The 15,150-nt window shown below is 50.0% G+C and overlaps 1 long non-coding RNA gene across 1 annotated transcript; it reads right to left on the reverse strand.

Annotated features, from left to right (window-relative positions):
* Positions 1 to 8,365: 8,365 nt before the first annotated feature.
* Positions 8,366 to 11,069, reverse strand: LOC122391148. The gene is made up of 2 exons (XR_006258291.1): positions 9,472 to 11,069; positions 8,366 to 8,894 (listed from the first exon to the last, which is right to left on the reverse strand). It is a non-coding gene; the product is annotated as an uncharacterized LOC122391148 (long non-coding RNA).
* Positions 11,070 to 15,150: the final 4,081 nt, after the last annotated feature.

The following is a 15,150-nucleotide window of genomic DNA, read 5'->3' on the forward strand; positions in this document are numbered from 1 at the left end:
GCCAGCTGCCGCACCAGCTGCGCGTCCGTCAGCTGCTCGGCGCCGTCCACGGTGAGCCGCTGCAGCCGCTCGGCGGCCAGCAGCAGCTCCCAGGCGGCGGCCGGCGCGGCCGTCATCAGCAGGCGCGCCTCCAGCAGGTGCGGCCAGGCCGCCGGGCCAGCCGACAGCTCGGCGGCCGGTCCCGGCGGCAGCGGGGGCTCCTCCGGCGCCGCCAGCTCCGCCTGCACCAGCTCCAGCTTCTGCAGTCGCGGCGTGAGCTGCGCTAGCTCCGTCAGGTCCAGCGGGCCGCGCGGCTGCAGCAGCTCCAACCATACCAGCCGGCCGCCGAGCTGCGCCGTCACGGCCGTCGCCGGCGCCCGGCGCAGTTTGAGCTTCTGCAGCGCGGCCAGCTGGCGGAGCAGCGGCACGGCGTCCTCGTGCGGCGAGTCCAGGTAGAGGCCGCGCAGGTGGGGGCAGGCGGCGGCCAGCTCGGCCATCTGCGCCCGGTCCGTGACGCAGGCGTGCAGGTAGGTGAGCCGACAGGTGGCGATCGCGCCGCGCCGCCGCGCCGCCAGCACACACTCGGCGCCGTGCTCGTTCTCTCCGAGACAGACGAGCCGCGGCAGGGCGGACAGCAGGCTGACGCCGGCCGACGGGTCGTCCCCGCGCCGGCCCGGGCAGCCGAGCCGTACCACCGTCAGCCGGCGGTGCGCGCCGCCGGCCACCAGCGCCGCGGCGCCCGCCCCCGTCACCTCCCGGGACATGGAGACGTCGAGCAGCTGCAGCCGCGGACAGCTGCCGGCCAGCTGCTGCAGCAGCCGGTCTGACGCCACGTGCGGCACCACCAGCTGCTCCAGCGCCGGCAGCTGCGGCAGCAGCTCCCCGAGCCGCTCTAGCTCGGGCTGGGCCAGCCAGGCGCCGCGCAGGTCCAGCTGCGCCAGCGAGCCGCCGCCGTCGGCCAGCGCGGCCAGCAGGGCGGCGTGCTGCCGCTCCGGCAGGGAGCCCGTCACCAGCCGACTGACGCCGGGCGCCAGCAGCGCGGCCAGCGCCGTGGCGCGCACCCGCGCCGGCAGCAGGCCGTCGCGCAGCGTCTCGTCCAGCAGCGCCTGCAGGCCCGGCCCGGGCAGACGGGCCAGCAGGGCGGCGCGCAGCCGGCGCAGCGCCGCCGAGCGCAGAACCAGCTGCAGCTCATCGTCGGCGGCAGCGGCAGCGCCGGCCGACGGTAGCAGCGCCGCCTGCCAGACGGCGTCGGCCGCCGACCACAGCCACAGCACGGCCTCGGACAGGCAGAGCCCGTACAGGGCCGGCGGCTGGCGGCGCGGCGGCATCGCCACCACCTGCCGGCAGCGGCGGGCGGCGTCAGAGCCAGAGCGGCAGGGCACGGCCGGTCGAGACACAAGCGGAAATAACGCATCATTGACGTTCATACTGAAATGAAAGAAACTGGTCGGTTATCTTTAAAACCAATTAAATGGGTGGCCGAAAGTCAGGAAAATCAAGCAGAATTCCAAGCAACAAATGAAGGCAATGCCAACCAATCAGAACTTTGGAAAGGAAACACATATACTTCTTTCAGCGTTATTACACGCCCTTTGACAAATTTAGCAATCAGCAAGGCAGCGACATGCAGCTTTCAGACGTCCACACTGACGAACGTTCAACGGGACTCACCTGGCCGCGCGTGAACGCCGTCTCGAGGTCGCGACTAAAGCTACTGACGGATGTCTCTGACTTCTATGTGAGGCTCCGCGGAATGGCTGCATGCCCTCCAATCGGTATGTCCCGGACGGAAGTTCGCACATCTCTGCACTTTGCCCGAGTGTGAGGTCACTGTATGATACTTTTTGTCTTTGAAGAACCTATCCTGGCGATCTTTGCCGACCCGAATATTTCATTCACTATGTCTCTCCGCAGTCTTTTCTAGCATGAAGCATCCAAGCCCCATGACCCAGTACACGGTAAAATGCACAGCCCTTCAGTTTCGCAGCAGCGCCGCCTGAGGCTCCTCGCTCCTCCGCGCGGCACCCTGCCTGCACAGCACGCGCACCTTTAGCGCCAGATTCTCGGCCCTGGCCCTCTCCCGCACGTCGTCCACCTCGTTATACTCCGTCCAGTCGTGTGTCACAATGGTCAGCTCCCGCAGCCGCGGCCGGCCGCCGATCAGCGTCCAGAGCGAGTCTGACGTCACTGCGCCGCCGGCCAGTGTCAGCTGTTGGCAGCCGGGCGGCACCAGCCTCTCCAGTTCGCCGTCAGAGAGAGGCTCCAGCACGCCCAGCTGCAGGCTGCTGAGGTGCGGCGACCGCTCCAGCACCGGCAGCAGCTGCGCTGCCGTCAGCGCCGAGCGGGCCGCCCGCCAGCCGGCCGTCTGCAGGCGCAGACTCTGCAGTGAGAGCGGAGGTGCGGCCGGTGCCACCGGGCCGTCCCCGGCTCCGTCCTCTCCGGCAGCGCTGTCACCGACCAGCCGGCACTCTGTCAGCTCCAGCTGCTCCAGCCGCGAACAGCAGGCCAGCAGCTCCGTCAGCGACACCGGCAACGGCTCGCAGAACGACACGGTGAGCGCCGTCAGCTGCCGCAGCTCGGTCAGCAGCTGCTGCAGCTGCCGCCGCGACAGAGAGGCCTTCCACAGCAACAGCCGGCGGAGCGGGGCCTGCGCCAGCCCCAGTAGCGGCGCAGCGCTCCGCAGGCCACCACAGGAGAGCGCCTCCAGCCGCGGACAGGCGGCCAGCAGGGCCGGCAGCCGACCGGCGGCCGCCGCGTCCTCGGCGCCGCAGCTGAGCTCGGTCAGCGCCAGCCGCAGGCCGGGCTCCAGCGCGCGCAGGGCGCACACGGTGCGCGGCGTCAGCTCGTGATCGGCGCTCTCCAGGGCGGGACAGAGCACCAGCAGCACGGCCAGGCCGCAGCCAGTCACCCGCGCGCCGCGCAGCCGCACCTGGCGCAGCGAGCCGGCGCACGCAGCCGGCGGTAGGCGGCGCAGCTCGGCCGGCAGCAGCTGCTCGCTGGACAGGCAGCGGCGCATCAACTGGTGCCGGTGGTGCTCGGGCACTAGCAGTCGCAGCAGACCGCGGCTGGTGACGCCCGCAGAGCCGGCCACGTCCAGCCGCCGCAGCAGCGGACAGCCGGCGCCGACTGCCTCCAGCAGGGCGTCCGTGGCGGCGCCGGGCAGCTCCAGCGAGCGGAGCGCCGCCATCCGGCGCAGCAGGCCGGCCAGCGCCTCGAGCTCGCCGCGCACGGGCGCGCCGGCGCCGCCCAGCGGCAGCCGCAGCTGGCGCAGCGTGTCGGCCGACGGCGCCAGCAGCGAGTAGCACCGCTCGCGCAGACAGGGCGTCAGCAGCGGCTCGGCCAGCAGGAACCGCTGCAGGCCGGGCGCCGCCAACAGGCCGGCCAGCCGGGTGAGCGCGGCCTCCGTCAGACCGGTGTCAGAGAGAGCTCCGTCCAGCAGCCGCTGGCGGAGGCTGGCTGGCAGGCGGGCGCCCAGCCAGTCGCGCGCGCCGTCCCCACCGGCTGACAGGGCGGCCAGATGGCGCAGCGCCGCCGCCTCGCAGAGCTGGGCCAGCTCAGCTGGTGGAGCGCGGCGCACCGCATCCATGGCAGGCACTCCCAGCGGCTCCGACGGGCCTCAGAGCACATGGCAGAGTCCAGAACTGCCTGCGAGTTAGAGGCACTAGCTACCATGGCAGTGAAATGAGTCTGAGCATGCACGACAACTGTCATTGTAAACAGATAGCTTACTTCAGCCATCAAATCCTTGCACACAAGGAGCTTGGGCAATGTCACACAAGGTATTAGTATTAGCTATACACAAGTGAGAATAGCTAAAATGTTTCAAGACAACATATTCCAGGGCTATAACTACCTTTTGCATCCTCTAAAAACTGGAGAATAATACATCTTTCTTAGCTTGAAAAGTGACACCACACACCAATACAATATTGCTTACCTAAAACATTTTCAAGGCAGACCCAACAACCCATTGAGTAAGGTAAGGTTAGGTTATGTTACATTGTGTAAGGTAGTCTTAAGTCTGCTACATAAGGTTTTGGTATTCCTGCTCTTAGGTCACCTGTTTTGCTTAGGAGTAAATGATGGTATGAACAATTTTTGGTAGTAGTAAAGCAGGCATCACACTTGTTTTTTGCAACCAAGGAGAGGTGCTGTAAGTCAGGTTGCAGGTTTTAGGTGGTAGGTTTTAGATTGTAGGTTATAGGTTTTAGATTGTAGGTTGTAAAGGTTAGGTCAGGTCTGGTCTGGTTTGATTAGAAAGCATCTCTGGGTATGCTATAGTGCCTCTCCGTGGTTGCAAAGTGTGATGCCTGCTTTACGACTACCCAATTTTCTAGCTTGATATATTACACTGTTTGTGACAATATCGTGTGATTAGTTAATTCCTCATTTGCTCAAACTGAGTATAATAACAAGCCATGTTGTCACAAACAACAACCTTACTTGACTCAATGTAGAGGTTTGGTGAAAATTATGAATGTTTTGTGTGAAAAATATCTTAAGTATCAATGTTTAGTCTCATTTTTCAACCTCAGAAGGATGTGTTCGTACTTTTCATGCTTTTGTTTTGAGAATTTACTCAGTTTTTAAGGGTGCAAAAGGAGGAAATCAATGTGTACCTATTTTTTATTCCATTTTGATCCCAGGATGGAAAAGGTGACTTTCACCTGTAACAGTCCTAAGCATTTGGAAAACCAAAATTTTGACATCACAATGCACATCACAAACACACTAGACACTACCAATGGGAGTATCTTCGTTTTGGAAAAATTGCCATATTGATATGTTAGAGGAACAACCAGCATTTGAAAATGATGAACATAAAACACACAAACTGAAACCATGCTCCGGAGAATACAAACTAAGGCCAGAGTAATAGCACTCAATCCTAATTCAATCCTAATTCATGCTCATTCTCTGCTTACCTGATCCTAGAACAATTAGAGTCTTCACTGGTTCACCTTGGGTTACCTCCATCACCAATTTGCCTCTTTCATTAATTTAAATGATCCAGAGATACTGGAAGACCATACCCTGCCTCGATATTTGAAATAATCTGAATAATCAGAAAGAGCTAAGCCCAGGAGAGCTGAGGCTGCATGTAAAATGCATAAAATGCACTATCGAATAAGCATGTTTATTAATCCCACCCAGAAATGACAAACAAAGCCTCTGATTGGCCAGTTTTGGCTGACAGACGCAGAATATTTGTCAGCCATAGAATACTATGCTTTAGCACTTTTTCAATAATGACGCATACGTTATATTCACAGGTTAGGGCAGCTAAAATATTGTAATGGATCTTACGTGTTAAATATAACATTTTTTGGAAGCCCGTACAGATTGTTTCTAGTGAATTAGGTGTCACAAAGTATCAAAAGAAATGATTGTTTTCTACTTACTTAAGAACTAAGGCTTTCAGCCACTAACATCCGCCCGACAGTCTCCAGAATCCTGCGTACGGGGACACCGCAGTCTCGGTTTCTTATGTTATCGCAATGGGGAAAAAGTGAAATTTTAAATGAGTCAGTATCGTGTAAGTACGGATGCTTTCAAAACTAAATACCTTTCAATTCAAATTCCAGAATATCCTTTCGCGGAAATAGCCCTTCTCAGCCTGTCGGCCCATTCTCTAACGCTACAAGCCTGAACAGTGAGCGTCTCATGCGTTGCTCACGTATCGCGATAAAAAGGACGGTGTCATATAGGTAATCAAATGAACTTTTCTTATACATAGAGCATTTGAAACCTCACACCAAACGCCTCCCTTCCTTGTTTTCTACTGCTGCCTTTCACATACCTACCCAATGACCGTTCCCTCGACGTTCCTTATCGACTGCCTCACATTCAACGGCCATATCCCACCTACGCTGAAAACCAATCGGAGGCACTTTCCATCGTTCCTTGAATAAAACTGCTACCTACACGCATTTAGAGGAGAACGAAGCCCCGAAAAGGCATGCATATTGCATAAAACGATTGGTTTTGGCCCCCATGGAATAAGCCAGCAGGTAACATCATATTGACTGAAGAACATTTTCGAGGACATGATATCTATTAGATATTATTTTGCAAAGGTATTGTGAACATAACGTCCGCGTATCGCAGCTCTGAATCTGCTGGTGTCAGTCCCATGCAGCAGCCACCAGACCACCGCCCCGCCGCCTGCCGTTCGCTGATCATACAGGCCGGCTGTCCCAGTGTCTCATCAAACGATCACAGCTGACTCAGTATTTATAAAATGCTTAACAAAAACAGACACGCAATATTGTAGATCATGCCAGCTCTTTCAGTCATGCGCGTGGAGATATATCGGTAGTTTTCCTATCACAGATCACACTGAACAGAGCAAAAGCGTAGACACGCAGCAATAAATAATGCATTATCAAGTACACCGATCGATGCATCGTGGAATACACCGAATAATATATCACTGCTTTAACCCTATTAGTGGCAGGCTCCTGGCTACCCCATATTAGTGGCAGGGGGGGGGGGGGCTGTTTACGACCCCCCCTTGATATCTCGAGATCTAACCGGCCGATTTTCAAAATTCAAACGGCATTCGATTTGGCTCAACGAGATCTACATTTCTAAAAAAAATAAAATTAAAAATGTCAATAGGGGGGTAGAGGGGGGTAAAAACGGGCAAATTGCAGATACATTTTAGACTGTTTATCACGGCCAGGTTTCTGAACCAATCTTAACGCAACTTTTGCCGATCGATAGAGAATGAACCAGGAATTCACATGGATCCTAAAAATATGCATTTTCAAAAATCATAGGCGGATACAGATCATTGAGATTGGGGGTACACAAAAAGTATAGTAAATAAGGTTTTTGTTGGTACTGTTTCTAAAAAGGGTGGCAATGGTCTTGTTATGTTACAATTTTCTTATGAGAGAACGACTAAAATTGTATTGGTCATGCATAGGCGGTGTCAGGGCACCTATGTTGGGAGGTAAAAAATAACCCCCCTTTTTGGACGCCTGGATCCGCCTATTATAGCAAAAACGTGTCAAAAGAGGATGCACAATAACTTTGTATATGTTATCACATGATACCTTTCATTCACTGTTCGTAAAACTGGTGCAGCATCGTGATCTTCGCCCAAATGACTCGCTTCACGAATAGGACACCCAATTCCCAGTGCTCTGGAGCCGCCCCTGGTAAAGTTATGAACTTGAAAATTTTCAGGGAATGTGCCCAATTTAGTTTTAGGAAAAGTCAGAAAATTTCAGCATCGTAGCTTCAGCGGTTTCGGAGATATTCCCGAAAAACCTGAGGGGTGGATAAAAACAACCCCCCCCCCCTCACCCCTGCCACTAATAGGGTTAACGTTCCCCCAGGTGGGGTGGGTGGGGGCGTTTTTGGCCGCACCTGACAATTTTGTGCTTGCATAAATAAAACGACACGAAACTTAGTATAGCTTATGTATAATGCATCGATTCGCATCATTTGTGAAAAATGTAACAAACCCCATGTCACCTAAGGTCAGGTCGGGTCACCATGACGTAGAAGTTTGAAACTCGAGCTATTGCATGAGAGAATCAGTACCAACATCCAGAATACATATCTTTAATTTTGATATCGGTGACCTAGGGTCAGGTCAACTTTGCGACGTCTCCAGTTTCAGTCAGTATGAGGAACTCGAAATGCTCTGCTTTTGAAACAAAAACACTCAAACATCGGGATATATCGTATGCTCTTGAGGTCATCTCAGGTCATGTAACGTCTCCAACAGTTTATTTTTGTACATTGATTTTAGATGGAACGTGGCCAGAGCGCTAAAAACATCATAATCATAGGCGGCGGAACGGGGAGGGCACCGGGGCACAGTGCCCCCTTTGATTCTGGCATTTTAACATTAGCCCTATGGGCGTTGCATGGAAAGAATGGGACCAAAACTCGGCAATGCCCCCTCAATTGAAGGTGTTCCGCCGCTACTGATGTTAATCTCAATCTCAATGTAACGAATCGACTGACATGCAATATGGCATTTTCTGCAACTTTGACCTGAGGTCAAATTTATTAAGTTGACCTTGTTAGGTCAACAAGACGAGAGAAACGCAGTGCCAGTAAAATCAACGTAATAAAAGGTTAGTATCAAAAGTTTTAAAAGAAAAGACGATTTCCGAAGCACGCCGAATGTTCAGTTTTTGCCCTTTGGAGGCTCAAACTAGTTGACCTTAGCTCAAATCTGAGAATCTGAAAGATTTTCGAAAGAGCTATCGAATTCGCTTTTCCGCGGCGCTGTAGCTTCTTTGGTTCCCGAGTTATGAACCAATATCTGAAGTTGTCAAAATCGGGAGCCAAAATTCGTCATCATTTTACTTTTGGTGACCTCCAGTGACCTTAGCGATGACCTGATCGAAAATGACCTGTATGATTCTGAAAAAAATAGCGAGCTATATATTGATTTTACTGCGTCTTTCCAGCTTTGTTACATTCCAAGATAACCTGGTGTGGCCGAATACGCCTCCCCTCCTTCCCCCCCCCCCCCCACCACCACCACCACCACCACCAAGTTGGCTGAGGGCCACCCGGGCGCGGGTTAATAACATGGCGCAACAGGTTTTGTTATCAACTTGTCCTTTTCACACATAGGCGACACTACATATCACAACCAACGCCTATCACCAACCTGGTGGTGGGCTTTGGCCAGCGATCGCCGATCGGGGCCAACGCGGGCTCTTACTCGTCCGCAGTCAGCACGAATGATGAATTACAGCTGCTCCAGACCGGCCACTTCTATCCAGCGTGTAATCCCCAGTCCACATCAGAACCACTAGTGAAACTCTACTGAGTGGGCCAACTACACTGCATCTTTGACCTCCTTTGCAGCTCTGGCTTTTCAGAATTTGAACAGCCTTCTCTTTCCCCCCTTCTGTGCTGATGAATGATGATCCTTTGGAAACCTGAAAAAAGACAGTACAGAGAGATGAAACTGTTTTGCTATGGGTCTGTTCCAGTCGCACTTCCTAACACATCTTAACTCCTCCAAGAGCAAGATAGAGGAGGTTGGAGCAGGGCCCTTCTTGTCTTTGTAGGGGCGAAAGCTGCCACTGGAACAGGGAAGCAATCTTGGAGGAGTTAAGAGGTGTTAGGAAGTGCGACTGGAACAGACCCTATGACAATGTCTGTGCATAGAGCGAGCAGATGGTAGAAGTGGTCGATTGGTGAGTGGAACAAATGCAAATGTCAGGAAAGCAGTCATATTTTGTGATAGGCATGATGCAGATGTTGGCCAAGCTGACAAGGCATATATAATTATCAGCTTATTACACTATCATATTTTGTTTGTTTAACAGAGGGAATATAATGTTAAAAAGCCTTAGCCAGATGAAAGTAGATAATATAAGCTCTATAGAAAAATGTTGATGTAAGTAATGTAGGATTTGTGGTTTTTAAAGGCTAGGTAAATCTAAATGTGTTCCCTGTTCAACAATTATTCAGCATTCAGACATTGATATCAATGTACATGCATCAACATACCTGTTGTGAAGTGATTCTGGGCTGCTTTCCTGAGCAATTGATGGCCACGACTGGAATATTAAAAACACAGCTAATTTTTTTCCATTTTGTTAACTATGACTGAGGATCTTCTGTGCTGAAAAAGAGATAGACAATAGACATCAGCTGAAAGACATTGTACAACTCATTTGTGAAACAAGATCAATTCCATTTAGGGGGAGGTCTTGGGATAATGGTGACATGAATGAATTTCAGTTTTCACTTTTCACCAGTCCAGGTACCTAGTGACAAAAATGAAATATTGTAGGAGGTATCAATGATAATGTTTCTGGTAGAAAATGCAGGCATTTTAGAATTCAGTTGAAGATTTAGATGGAGGATTTTTGGAAAATATTTGCCACAAATAACATAGGAATCTCAGAAACACAAATCAAATCTTATTTGATGTCAAAAACAAATCAAACTGTTACCATTGAACACCAAACAGCATGCTGAGTAGTCATTGACTAAGACATATGCATGTTACACATGGCTACAGTACTTTGAAATAGCTTTTATAAAATGTATGCATTCATGTAATCTGAACATGTAAATATTTCAGCTTAAACTTGTTTTACACTAAACCTGCTACGTCAAAAAAAAATGATTAATATGAGAAGCCCAAAACAAGTTATTGAAAACATAAACAAAGGTAACGTTACAACAAAACTGAGTCAAAACACTCAAAACTAAGTGTTTCAATGAATGCAAGATCAATGCGTGTCACACAAGCAGCTGTCCACTGTAAAGCGGAGTGGGCACAGCACGGTGAAAGCAGGAAGTCGTGCACAAAACTGAATTAAGTAGAGTGCCCGACTAACTGTATCTGCATCCCTAGTTACATGTAGGTGCTTAAAAATTTGAGCACAATCAGCCAAAATTTGACTGTGAAGGAGGCCATGCCCACTTGCACATGAGAGGTGTGCAAAAACATGCCTGTAATACCTTATGCCTAAATACATAAAGATGAAAATGTGTTGTGACTGTGTGGTTAGTGGCATGACGTGACATGACTATCATCAATACCTGACAGTACAATTAGCATGATATTATCGTTATTGCAATTGCAATAAAAAATGATAAATTGAACTTTTCTTCTCACTTTCTATAGCCAAAATACCTGAGATTTTTTAATATCAAGTTTGCGTACTCCAAAATCGTAACTATTCTGCTTCCTCCAGTACCTAATAAGTTTGCACAAGACTATTACCCATTAGATGTAGGGACAATCATGACCAATTGACTAAAAAATGGTTCACTTGGTTCTTACAAGCCTGTTAACTCACTACACAAAGTGAGGGGGGCACTGCAAAAGGGCGTGGAAATCGCCACATTTGTCTCAAGATGTTTAAATCGGCACCAAAATATCGTCGTATTAGTATGCAATGTCACAAAAAGAAAAAGCCAACGTCATTTATCAAATATCAAAGCAAATTGGCAATATCTAGCGCAACGAAACACATAATTCAACATCCAACGAGGCCGGCCGAGTCCCCGATACCACCATGGCGACCGCTCAAGTCCAACTGGCCGGCAACTGGCCAATCAGGGAGCTTGTTTGTCATTTCTGGGTGGGATTAAAAAACATGCATCGAATAATAACAGCAATGTCTTTTCTGCGCAATTTATGTATGAAAACGAAGCTTATTTTGCAGACAAACTTTGTAATCAAAAGTGTAAAACTAAAGCACTATACGGTCCATTATTTATAGAGCATGCTTGATTACTTATAACGTATAATGCAAAATATCAGTACCTTATGTATAAGCCTATGTAACTTATAACTTGATAACTTATAATGCGAACAATAAATAATATGAATGGGCGGCAAGCTAAAGAGTGAAGACTGACAGTGGCAGGACCGGCATGAAAATGAAGAAAAGCAATGATCAATTTCTACCCCTAACTATTTTGTCTTCGCCTCTGCCCTTGCTAAAAAAAAACAGCCAAATAAATTTGATTTCTCAGCCTCAATGCTGTTGAAAATGTTATCTGTAGACTGTAAGAATCTTGGAAAATGTTATGAAACCAGACACTCCCATTTGAACGTCGGGTTTGCGAATCTATAGTTGTGCACACGGCCGATAGATGTCAGTAAAATGAGAGCTTCGAGGAGGCGCCTGGGTACAAAATAAGCATCGTGGGTACAGATGTACCAAAGATTTAGAACAGACGGTTGCTGTTGCTGTGTAGGTAGGGGAAGGGGTAGGCAGACAACTGAACCAGTGACAACTGAACCAGGGACAACTGAACCAGTAAAACTGAACCAGGGACAACTGAACCAGTGACAACTGAGCCAGTGACAACTGAACCAGCGACAACTGAACCAGTGACAACTGAACCAGCGACAACTGAACCAGTGACAACTGAACCAGTGACAACTGAACCAGGGACAACTGAACCAGTGACAACTGAACCAGTGGACAACTGAACCAGTGGACAACTGAACCAGTGACAACTGAGTCAGTGACAACTGAACCAGTGACAACTGAACCAGTGACAACTGAACCAGTATGACAACTGAACCAGTGACAACTGAACCAGTGACAACTGAACCAGTGACAACTGAACCAGGGACAACTGAACCAGGGACAACTGAACCAGGGACAACTGAACCAGTGACAACTGAACCAGTGGACAGCTGGACCAGTGACAACTGAACCAGTATGGCAACTGAACCAGTGGACGACTGAACCAGTGGACGACTGAACCAGTGGACAACTGAACCAGTGGACAACTAATGTCGTACTGCGTTGTAGGTATAGGTAGCGCGTGGCTGGACGGACGGTCTGTGCCAATCTGCCGGTCTGCCAATTGATCTGTGTCCGATCTATTAGAGTGTCCGTCCGAGAGCCGTACGACGGCTGACAGGACTGACAGAGCCTGGTGGTCGCGAACTGGTGTGGTAAGTGGTAACCGTTACGCCCACCACGTGGGCTTGGCAGAATTCAGCCCGCCTGGGCCCAGAGGAATCTCTGGTATATAAATGGATTCACTGCTCGGGCTTACATCGGGCTTACGCCAAACGTCGCACAACTAGGGCTAAACAACGGCTGTCCTGAGCTCGCCGAGAGGGCATATACCTACGGCAGAGCATGGGCTTTAGTCGGCGTTTTTGTGTCATACGCCGACTTAATTCTTTAGCCCAAGCGCTTCATGCCGACTTTAGTCCAAGCGCTAGCCGACTTTAGCCCGACTAAAAATCTCGGGCAAGCCGCACTTCAGCCTGCTTAGGCCCGGAGTAAAATTGCTTGCTGGGCTACTGGTTAGTGGTTCAGTTGTCACTGGCTCAGTTGTCACTGGTTCAGTTGTTACTGGTTCAGTTGTCACTGGTTCAGTTGTCACTGGTTCAGTTGTCATACTGGTTCAGTTGTCATACTGGTTCAGTTGTCACTGGTTCAGTTGTCATACTGGTTCAGTTGTCACTGGTTCAGTTGTCACTGGTTCAGTTGTCACTGGTTCAGTTGTCACTGGTTCAGCTGTCACTGGCTCAGTTGTCACTGGTTCAGTTGTCTACTGGTTCAGTTGTCCACTGGCTCAGTTGTTCACTTGTTCAGTTGTCCACTGGTTCAGTTGTCACTGGTTCAGTTGTCCCTGGTTCAGTTGTCACTGGTTCAGTTGTCCCTGGTTCAGTTGTCCCTGGTTCAGTTGTCACTGGTTCAGTTGTCACTGGTTCAGTTGTCACTGGTTCAGTTGTCACTGGTTCAGTTGTCCCTGGTTCAGTTGTCACTGTTTCAGTTGTCCCTGGTTCAGTTGTCACTGGTTCAGTTGTCCTGGTTCAGTTGTCACTGGTTCAGTTGTCATGGGTGAATTCTTGGGTGAATTGCGCCACCTTAACCCGCGCACCGACGGGGGTCTGCGCCAACTTCGTACCGACGGGGGGGCGGATGACCGCCCCCCCCCCCCCTGAGATCTCGAGAACGAAGCAAGATAGCGACAAGCGGTAAACGGCAAGGGATACGCACGGCAAGGTCTACAATTTTTACTAAGGTCATTTTCAGGTCAGGTCAAAGATGACGTCACAGGGGTCAAAAAAGTCAAAATGGCGGCGCTAGGTATGGAGAGAGTTTTTCTCGAATAACTTTCGAACTAGTCAATATAGGAACAAACTAAGGGCATCATCGTGATCCTCTCGTCAATCCGCATCGAATGATATATATGTTGACCTCGAAAGGTCAAGGTCAAAGGTTGACCTCAGGTCACGTGACCTCGAGGTCATCATGTATATCATTCGATGCGCCTTGATGAGCTGAACACAATGAGACCATCCGCGCGGCTCTATCTTGTTCCTGTACGGAGTTATTGTCAAAAAACCGCTGGTGACCTTTGATGACGTCACATGACCTTACAGCTGCCCAACAGCAAAACAGACCTCAAGGTAGTGAAGGTTGATCGTATATGAGGTCATGTATGGTTTATGGGGCCATTCCGACCCGTTTTAGTGGTAAAAACAGGGAGTTGATTTTTCCCCCATTGACTTATAATGGGGAGGTCGAAAAATTGGCCTGACCTTAGGTCATCGATATCAAAATTCCGAGATATACAACTTGTAGCTTCTATTGACCTTATAACATCCTGCGACTTTCAAAGGCCTCCGACAACTACTGTAGCTCTGGCACGGTGTCAAAGTTGCAAAAAAGTAACTTGAGGTTGGGTCATTCAAAGTGACCTGGTGACCTGACCTTTAAAGTTAGTAGGTTCAAACTCGCACACCATGTGTAAAATTGATGAGAGAATAGTCGTACCAAATTTCGCTACGCGCCTCGGTTTTCCCGCTATTCGCGAAAAACCTCGGGGGGGGGGCGGATATCCGCCCCCCCCCCCGTCGGTGCGCGTGTTAAGGGAAAACGCTAATTGTAAGAAAACCGCTTGAGATATAAGCATGCACTGGTAACCATTTCAAAGAGGAACTTATTGGCTACGATTTAAGAGCCTCCCGATCAATTAAGAATGTTTCGTTTGCTTCTGACAGCTGCTTTTTCAGAAACATGCAAAAGGGCGCATTTGCCAACAACTGCTGTAAATTGCGCCAGGGGGATGGCGCAATTAGAACCCAATTGCGCCCTATACTTTAACATGGCTAAGCGAATGAGACGGAATGCAATCACCCCGGCAGTGTAATATCATTGCGGCTTATTTTAACATTCATAATGTTATTCACGCTGGTTAAATAATAGGGGAAGCCGGGGGAAGCCCGGGCGCGGGGGAAGCCCGGCCACCCCGTTTCCGGCTAAATGATTCACAATAAAATGCTGAACTGTTTGTCCTTTCAGCGTGGCAGCTAAGGTAACGCCAGCAAAAAAGCTAAGGCTAACAAAAATTGTATGTTGTTAAAGTTATAGAGCAAAAATGATATTTTAAGGGTTTTTAGCTAAGAAGTGAGATATGTTGCACTGTTAATGTTATACCATTCAGTCCTAATATTTATACGAATGTTATGTAAGGACCGTTTAAGTGTTTGTAGTGAGGGGTGACGAGGCAGGCTGGCTTAAGTATGACATTTTTTCGAACATCGCTGTTCTAAAATAAAAATTAGCACATTGGGGTAACCCCGGGCGAGTGGCCAAGCTTACCCCCAACCGAGAGCAATGCCACTAAACCACTGCTTTCCATGAGATAATAGGTACTGAGTAGGTTTGTTTTACACCTAGATCAAAGATA

Source organism: Amphibalanus amphitrite, unplaced genomic scaffold (genome assembly GCF_019059575.1).
Source record: "Amphibalanus amphitrite isolate SeventyFive unplaced genomic scaffold, NRLGWU_Aamphi_draft 000021F_arrow, whole genome shotgun sequence".
Lineage (NCBI taxonomy): Eukaryota > Metazoa > Arthropoda > Thecostraca > Balanomorpha > Balanidae > Amphibalanus > Amphibalanus amphitrite.